Below are 9,642 nucleotides of genomic sequence, written 5' to 3' on the forward strand. Positions count from 1 at the left end.
TAAGCAAATGGCACACCATGACAAGAGGAACTGCCCCAATCCATTTGCAGAGAGTCCACCAACATCAGTTCAATATTCTTCAGAGGAGAGTGAGAATAAGGAAGAAGAAGATGACTCGGATTAGTTGTTTGAATTAGTTTTTATTTGGTTATTCAAGGTTGTGGAATTGTTTATTTTTGGATTATGTAGTAGTAAATTTTATATTAAGGTGATTTATTACTATCAGCTTACAGTGTCAACTATAGTTACACAATGTTGGATTTTAGTTATATGTTTTGTGAAATGAAGTTACAGTTAGTATTATACTTGTTTTGGTTTTCCAAATCTTGTTTTTAAGTATGACCATCAACTTGACATTCAAATTTCCATAGCTGAAATGATGAAATGGCAGTGCATTTTGTTGAAATATACTTCGGAATTGTTTGTCTAGTAGCATTTTGAAGTGTAACTTTAGAACTAAATTGTGTAACTTCAGTGGGAGTTACAAATTGTACTACTTAATTAACACAAAATGTGGACTAAAATAACAGAAAATATACTTTACAAATATATCAAGGCTGAGTAATTTGAAGTGAAAATAGTGAAACTTTAGAGCGCAGACTCTGTAACTATAACTGTGGCAAATGAAATTTAGCTCCTTCCAATAGTTGAAAATTTTTTAAGTCTGCCAACAGTATAAAATGGAGTTACACAACGTAGGACTTAAGTTACAAGTTTTTGAAGTGGAGTTATAGTCATTAGTATAGGATTTCCCGATATTTGTTTTAGTATGACTATCAACTTGACATTTCATATCTTAAATTATTAAATGGGACTGAAACTTTGTTGACATATACTTTGTAATTTTAGGTATAATAGCATTTAACAGTGAATCTTTACGCGTTTAGTGTGTATCTTCACTTAGAGTTACACATTGTTTGACTTAAGTTACACAAAATATGAACTGGAGTTATAGAAAAGATAGGATACAAATAACTCAAGGCTGAGTAACTTCAACCCTTTGTTTTGTAACTTTACTGAATGTATTATGTAACTTTAAGCCATATGTGGTACACGATGAGATATATATACCAAACTGTAATATTGTCCAATGAAGTTACACAATACACTATGCGCAAGATAACAAAAATGATGAAAATGGTTACTCAAAACAAGGCTCGCTAATCTTAATTTTAGGACATATTGTTTGCTAAATAGGAACAACGTTTTAAGCGAAACTTAATATTGTTTCTAGGTACAAAACGATTGACATTAATTGAAGTTTTCTATATATTCATACATAATCGAAGAACTTGTAGCCTTCCTCTGTGATTTGGAGGATTTTGAAAGTATCTTGGCAATTCTCCGCCTAGCTTGAATTGTCTCCCAAAGTTGGTCTTTTCTAGCAACAAAATGATTGACCCTCTTCAAAAATTTCGCTCGATGGCTGTTCATATCAGCTAGTACAAGGGACGCAGCCAGTTGGATTACCATGTAACACTGATTGGTCTTACTGCCAAGGTACTCATGCGTGAAAGGATCACCTTCATACATTAACATGTGAGTCATGGTGAAAATGCCGGACTCCTCATTATTAGCGCAAGGACGGGTCCAATCAAATTTAATCTGACGATGATTAAAACCCTATTTTTGGGTTAACAAATTCATTGAAGTTACATATGTAGTATATAGAGTTATATATTATGGCGCTATAGTTTGAATAATATTTGACTGTTAATATTACGGTGTTATTCTGATAAAAGTTAACGGAATTTTTTATTTTTTTGTATAGTGGAAGAATGTTGTGAATATATTGAAGATGTAGGGGAAGAGGAATTTTGTCACGCATTGAAAAGAGTAGGTGATGATGAATTTTATTGGATAGTAGAAAGCCAGTTTATACCATATGTTGGGCAGCAGTTCGAATCCATAGAAGAAGCTGTCAAATTCTATAAGATGTACGCCCTAGCCCGTGGATTTGATGTTCGTAAATACACAACGAAGAAGTGGCGTGACGGAATGGTTAGATCGAAACTTTTAGTATGTAACCGGGAGGGTTTAATTTATGCAAAGAAGGTGATCAAATGCAAAGATATGGAAGTCTGTTAAAGCACAAGAGAGGGGGTAGAAAATGATGGAGATAAGTAGAGGAGGAAAAGTAAAGTAAGGAGGTTTGGGTGTAGAGCGAGGGTTAGATTATTCATGATGAAAGGCGTTCTATTAATTGACCAATTTCATGCCGGGCACAATCACGAGATTGTAGAAGTTAAAGATAGGAAGTTTCAGAAATTGTCAAGGCGGCTAAATAAGTATCACAAAGGGCTCATAGTGTATAACCCAAGGGTTAGTACATTAATTTAAATGTTGTTTGTTATGTTTTTTTTGGGGGGTTAAAGTTACATATTTTCCAAATAAAATTACAATTCACTGGGTTAAAGTTACATTGTACATTTTATGTGAATATTTGATATAAAATTACAGTATTATGAGAATGTACTTTTATGAGCATTATTTACAGATTTGTTGATTTAAAAGTAAACGACTCAGTTTAGAAGTTACAATGTAGGTGCTTTGTTAAAGTTCTGACCTAAAATTACAGTAGCTGTGTAGTAAAATTACATTGTTAAGTGATAAAGTTACACTTTCTCTGTTATTTTAAAAGTGAATCAAAGTTCAAAATTATCAAGTTGAAGTTACATATTTGCTGAATAAAGGACACTTAAATTGTAGATTTTATGCGAACATTTGATATAAAATTAAACTATTAACGCAGTGTAGTTTTATCAGATTTCGAATGAAGTTATAATTTACATGGTCCATTGTTTTAAGTTAGGTTAGTTTACAATGTTCTCTTAAAATTTCAGAAATTTTGATAACAAATTACATTTCTCAGTTTAGAAGTTACACTGTAGCTGTTATGTGAAAGAAGTGACTTAAAATTTCAGTAACTAAGAACTAATGTTACAGTATTGATTGTTAAAGTTAAACTTTAGGTTTTATGTGAAAAGTTACTTAAAATTACCCAATTATCAGAGAGAAGTTTTATCAGCGGCACACATAATTTACAATATACAGTTTTCATTGGTTTTATGTAGGTGAAATTACATTTTAAGTTAAAGTTATAGTTCTTGTAAAGTAAAGTTACACTATTCTGGGTTGAAGTTATAGTAGTAGAACTGACAATGTGTTTAAATACAGTTGAAGATAGGTGCTACAAAGACATACAAAATGTGCAAGGAACATGTGAATGGGTTCGAGAATATTGGAGCGAGTCTAACCGACTTCAAGAATTTTCATAGAGACGTAAAGTGCTACATTAATGAAAGGGACGGTCAGTTATTCATAGACCGGTTTAACAACATGGCAGAAACACATGAAGATTTTTTTCGATTATGAGGTGAATGTTGATGGTAGCTTGATCAGGGTAATATGGGCGGATGGTGTTGGTCGAAGAAAGTACTCGGTTTATGGTGATGGTGTTTCATTCGACCTCACATACTCAACAAACAAGCCCTCCATTGTATTTACCCCTTTCACCGGTGATGATAATCATAAACGATCAGTTACTTTTTGTGGTGCGTTAGTTTTTAGGGAGAATGATGAGTATTTTAATTGGGTGTTTAGCCAGTTTTTGCTTGCGATGGGTGGTAAGGAACCAAAGAATATTATAACAGACCAAGACCCAGGAATTATAAAATATGTTGGGAAAATATTCAAGACGGCTAGGCACCGTTTCTGCATGTGGCACATCATGAACAAGTTTCCTGTAAAATACGGGAGCAACGCGAAAGATTATCCCGATTTCGTAAAGAAGTTGAATGCCATAGTGTGGGACGAAGATATTGAAGCAGATGAGTTTGATAGTCGTTGGTGTGAGATAATGAAGGAACATGGAGTTGTTAAGGAACGTGAATGGTTTGAAGAAGTCTACAATAAAACAAGGCAGGGGTGATGGCCCATTGTAGAGACTTTATAATGGGAAATGTTATGAGGACAACACAAAGATCGGAGAGTGAAAACAATTTTTTTAAGAGATTTGAGAACAATTCGGGAACTTTAGTCGAGTTTTGGATGCGCTTTGAAAGTGCTATCGACCAACAAAGATATACACGAAAGAAGCGTGATAATGAGAACATGCATACATCACCAAAATTGTTAACTCAGGTTCTTATAGACAGACACGGGGTAAGAGTGTACACACAAGTGGTGTTTGATGTGTTCCAAAAAGAGGTAAATCTATCAACGAGTAGACTTTGTGTAAGGAGATTCACCGAGCAGAATGGTGTATAGCTGACTAACCTAAAACATGGCTTGATGGGAAGAGTTTATGATATTCAGTACAAACCAGGTATTAATCGCTGACTTTGTCCCTTTGCAATTTAACTATGTAAGTTTGTAACTTTAATCCACTGATTGTGTAATTTTAATGGCACATTATGTAACTTTATCAAGATTATGCATTGGAGTAATAAAATCTTTTATTTCCTGAAGTTACACTTCATGAACTATACAGTTAGATGTATAAAGTTTTTGATAAAGTTGATGAGTACATTATACTTAATTTGGTTTTTTGTTTGTGTGGAAACAAGGAACAAATAAGGCGACATGCACGTGTAGAATGTTTGAGCGTACTAGAATCCTATGTAGACACTTAATTTCGATATACTCAGGTAACGGTTTGAAACAAATACCGGACGGTTACGTGGCTAAACGATGGACAAAGGATGCAGCTGGCAACACCTCTAACGTGAAGAGTATAATTGATGGGAAACAAATTAAAATGACAAGGTTGTGTACAGAAGTACATGAAACAGTTGGATTACTAAGAGATATGGAGAAGAGTTATGTAGAGAGCTTGTCCAGTTTAATTTGGGACTTTAGAGAAAAGCTAAGACCATTAAGGAAGGAATTGACGAAGCAACAAGAAATAGAATAGTTACTAGGTTGTAAGGCCAGCAAAAAGATTACAATATTGCATCCTTAGCAAGCGAAAAACAAGGGGACGGGAAAAGACTGTTATCTTCGAGGACCAAAGTTGCTGCCAAATATGTTAAACGAAAACGAATGTGCAATAATTGTAAGCAAATGGCACACCATGACAAGAGGAACTGCCCCAATCCGTTTGCAGAGAGTCCACCAACGTCAGTTCAATATTCTTCAGAGGAGAGTGAGAATGAGGAAGAAGAAGACGACTCGGTTAATTGTTTGAATTAGTTTTTATTTGGTTATTCAAGGTTGTGGAATTGTTTATTTTTGGATTATGTAGTAGTAAATTTTATATTATGGTGGTTTATTACTATCAGCTTACAGTATCAGCTGTAGTTACACAACGTTGGATTTAAGTTATATGTTTTGTGAAATAAAGTTACAGTCAGTAGTATAGTTGTTTTGGTTTTCCAAATCTTGTGTTTAAGTATGACCATCAACTTGACATTCCATAGCTGAAATGAGGAAATGGCAGTGCAGTTTGTTGAAATATACACCAGAATTGTTTGTCTAGTAGCATTTAGAAATGTAACTTTAGAGCTAAATTGTGTAACTTCAGTTGGAGTTACAAATTGTACTACTTAGGTTACACAAAATGTGGACTGAAATAACAGAAAATATACTTTATAAATATATCAAGGCTGAGTAATTTAAAATGAAAATAGTGTAACTTCAGAGCGCATACTCTATAACTATAGCTGTGGCAAATGAAATTTAGCTCCTGTTAATAGTTGAAAATATTTTAAGTCTGCCAACAGTATACAATGGAGTTACACAACATAGGACTTAAGTTACAAGTTTTTGAAGTGGAGTTATATTCATTAGTATTGGATTTCCCAATATTTGTTTTAGTGTGACTATCAACTTGACATTCCATATCTTAAATTATTAAATGGGACTGAAACTTTGTTGACATATACTTTGTAATTGTAGGTATAATAGCATTTAACAGTGTAGCTTTACGCGTTTAGTGTGTATCTTCACTTGGAGTTACACGTTGTGTGACTTAAGTTAAACAAAATATAAACTGGAGTTACAGAAAAGATAGGGTACAAATAACTCAAGGCTGAGTAACTTCAACCCCTTGTTTTGTAACTTTAGTGAATGTATTATGTAACTTTAAGCCATATATGGTACACGATGACATATATATACCAAACTGTAATATTGGCAATTGAAGTTACACAATACACTATGCGCAAGATAACAAAAATGATGAAAATGGTTACTCAAAACAAGGCTCGATAATCTTAATTTTAGGACATATTGCTTGCTAAATAGGAACAACGTTTTAAGCGAAACTTAATATTGCTTCTAGGTACAAAAAGATTGACATTAATTGAAGTTTGCTACATATTCATACATAATCTAAGAACATGTAGCCTTCCTCTGTGATTTGGAGGATTTTGAAAGTATCTTGGCGAGTCTCCGCCTAGCTTGACTTGTCTCCCAAAGTTGGTCTTTTCCAGCAACAAAATGATTGACCCTCTTCAAAACTTTAGCTCGATGGCTGTTCATATCAGCTAGTACAAGGGACGCAGCCAGTTGGATTACCATGTAACACCGTTTGTTCTTACTACCAAGGTCCTCATGCGTGAAAGGCTCACCTTCATACATTAACATGTGAGTCATGGTGAAAATTCCGGACTCCTCATTATTAACGCAAGGACGGGTCCAATCAAATTTAATCTGACGATGATTAAAATCGGCAACCTCGCTTCCTCTTCCCTCAAAACCTTTATAGTCCAAGTAGTCGCTCATTGCAGATACCTACACATAATTTAGTAAATAAGAGGCTTTGCAAAAAGAAGAAGTCTGGCCAAAAAGTTAATATTGCCATAAAATTTACTAGTATATAAGCTACTTTGCAAACGTTGGACTTCTTCGGGTCCGAGTGTTTCTGGTTGTCAAGGATGTCCATCGTTCTTGAGTTGAAATTGATACACACGCATGCCAGATGGTCATCTATGTTAATTGGTATGAAAATAAAACTTGCACCCAAGTTGATCGTGCTGCCACATTCGGTGACGAAGATGTCCCAAACTTTGTAAAGCATATATTAGTTCTTATTGCTGGGTGTGGATTGAGAAGGTGTATCCATCAGTTACGTGAGAACTGATACGTGCATATTGTATAGTCTTTTTAGCCTATTTTAGCACGTATTTCCATGTACTTTCGCACTGTTTATATTGCATTTTGCCCCGAATTGGCTACTTTGGTTCGTTTTGTCCGTTTTGTAGGAATCAACGTAAAAGTAGTGAAATCGTACCATTCTCGTCCTTTTTGCATGCATTTTGAGGAGACAGGATTTTTTAGAGTGAGATCTTGCATTGGGATGCATGAAGGAACGGTTTACGAGGTAGTCGGTCACGAGTTGGAAATATACCACAAAAGACATGCTAAACTATAGCTGAGAATGGTTTCTATAGCTGAGAATGGTTGATCGAATAATATTTTACTCAATCAAGAAGCGCTGGAATTAAAGGTTACTCGATCGAGTAACAATTATACTCGATCGAGTAGATTATCTGGAGAAATGCTCGATCGAGTGGTTTCAGACTACTCGATCGAGTGGTTTTGGCTTTCATGGGCTTTAATTAGTCCGTGAACGTATTTTAGCTTATGGACTTAGTTCATTTTCTATTTAAATGCAGCATAACTAGGTCATTAGGATCTAATCTATTCTATTAAGTTTTATCCTACTTTTCATCTTTGACAAAAAAGACTGCGTTGCTCTTTTCCTTTCACTGTAACTTTTCTTTCGGGGTTATTTAGCTCGGATTTGTTCGTTCTTTACGCCGGATTCTTGCGATTGCAATCTCTTCCTCCCTTTTAATATTAATCTCTCTTTTATTCATCTTAATTACTTGTTTTGCTCTCTCTTAATTTCTGCCCTAATCTTTGTTTATGCATTTTAATTGCTATTTCATCATGCTTTACATTAGTTATTTCAATATTGTTATTATTGACAACATTAGCGATATGAGTAGCTAAATCATTTCATGTTGGGATGAGGGGATCTACGGTAGAAATGTGACGATGTAGTAAATAGGTTAGATGAATTAATTGTGAAACTCTGTCCCCATAGCAAAATAACTGTATCTACCGACTTAGTTGAGTGCACGCTTCTAAGTCACCCTTTTAACCTAGTTAAATTTAATCCTGGATCGTAAGATTGGACTAAATAGACTTGCTTTGAACAGTAGACTACCCTGACGAGGACATAAGTTAAGTTAGTGGGAATCTAGGGTAGAAAGTGGACCGGAAGGACCTTTCCATATCCGTCTCGCAGTAGTTTATCAAGGTTGTTTACAGTTGAGTCACTAGACTACCGTAGTGAACCGAAATCCTGACATGTCCCCTCTCTATTGATAGTTTAATCTCATTTTCTGCCTTTATCGCTCTTTCCTTGCTTCTCTTCCTTTACACTTTTAGTTTAGAAAATCAATTACAACCCCCCCTTCCCCCCCCCCCCCCCCTCTCCTTTTGTGACCAAATAGACGGACCTTTACAGATATCTTGCCTCCCTGAGGAGATCGACCTGACTTCCCTAGCTATACAGTTAGATTAGTTAGTTATTTTTGATAAGTATATGACAGCCCTGTCAAATTTTGGCGCCATTGCTGGGGAGGCAGTTGCCCTATCTGTCTTTGTTTCGTTTATTTTATCCGTCTCAGGGAATTTTTATTCCTTGAGGCAGTTCTTATTTATTTTCTTTCAGTGTTGTGTATGCCAAGGTCAAACAGGTTGGAGTTAGTTTCAGCTGATTCTGAACCAGAGAAGCTGTTCAGGCACAGACTCCGTCTGCAAAGAGAATCACGAAAGGAAGCCTTGAGTACTTTCGAACCCGAACTTCAACATTTCCTTTTTACAGAAAATTCATCTTTTGAAGAAGACACTTTCAGTTTTGTAAACCAACTAGTAAAGATGCCGAATAATGCTAGTCATTCGGAGACTAAAGCATCATCTATTCCAAAAGGTTTCAATCTCCAGACTGAGGATGGGAATACATTTGACATCTGTCCTTCCTATATCAATCTGGTAGAGAGAAATCTCTTTAGAGGTGTGGCAGGTGAAGACCCCAGGAAGCATATGGAGGTCTTTACGGACTACTTTTCTAGTATCCCCGCCACAAAGGGGGTAACTCAAGACAAGATTAAGGAGGTTCTGTTTCCTTTTTCTTTGACTGACTCAGCCAGGGAGTGGCTGACTGATTTTGACCGCACAGCCGCGGGAGTCACAGACTGGGAGACCCTTGGTCTTGCTTTTTATAAGAGATATTTCCCTCAGCAGCGCACTAATCAACTGAGGGCCAAGATTACAAGTTTCAAACAGGCACCGGATGAAACTTTCTATGAAGCGTGGCGCCGTTTCAAGAGGTTGGTGAGGTCTACTCCTCACCATGGTTTTGATCCGTGGTTCCTGTCCAATCAGTACTACAATGGGCTATACGATGATCATAGAGCCATACTTGATGCATCATCTAACGGAAGATTCTAAAAGAACACTGACGATGATAAGGGATGGGCCCTTATTGAAGAGATGGCGACCCACTGTGCTAAGTATGGAAACCCGAGGGATGGTATTAGAACAATTCATGCAGTCGATAAGCAAGTTGTAGCTCAGCTGGAAGCCATGAATGCTAGATTTGATAAGTTGGAGTAATATTCTGCTGGG

The 9,642-nt window shown here is 35.9% G+C and overlaps 1 non-coding gene across 1 annotated transcript; it reads right to left on the minus strand.

Moving 5' to 3' along the window:
• Nucleotides 1–9,267: 9,267 nt before the first annotated feature.
• LOC141603631 (small nucleolar RNA R71) lies at nt 9,268–9,374 on the minus strand. Its single transcript, XR_012525493.1, has one exon. It is a non-coding gene; the product is annotated as a small nucleolar RNA R71 (small nucleolar RNA).
• Nucleotides 9,375–9,642: the final 268 nt, after the last annotated feature.

Source organism: Silene latifolia, chromosome 9 (genome assembly GCF_048544455.1).
Source record: "Silene latifolia isolate original U9 population chromosome 9, ASM4854445v1, whole genome shotgun sequence".
In the NCBI taxonomy this organism is placed as follows: domain Eukaryota; kingdom Viridiplantae; phylum Streptophyta; class Magnoliopsida; order Caryophyllales; family Caryophyllaceae; genus Silene; species Silene latifolia.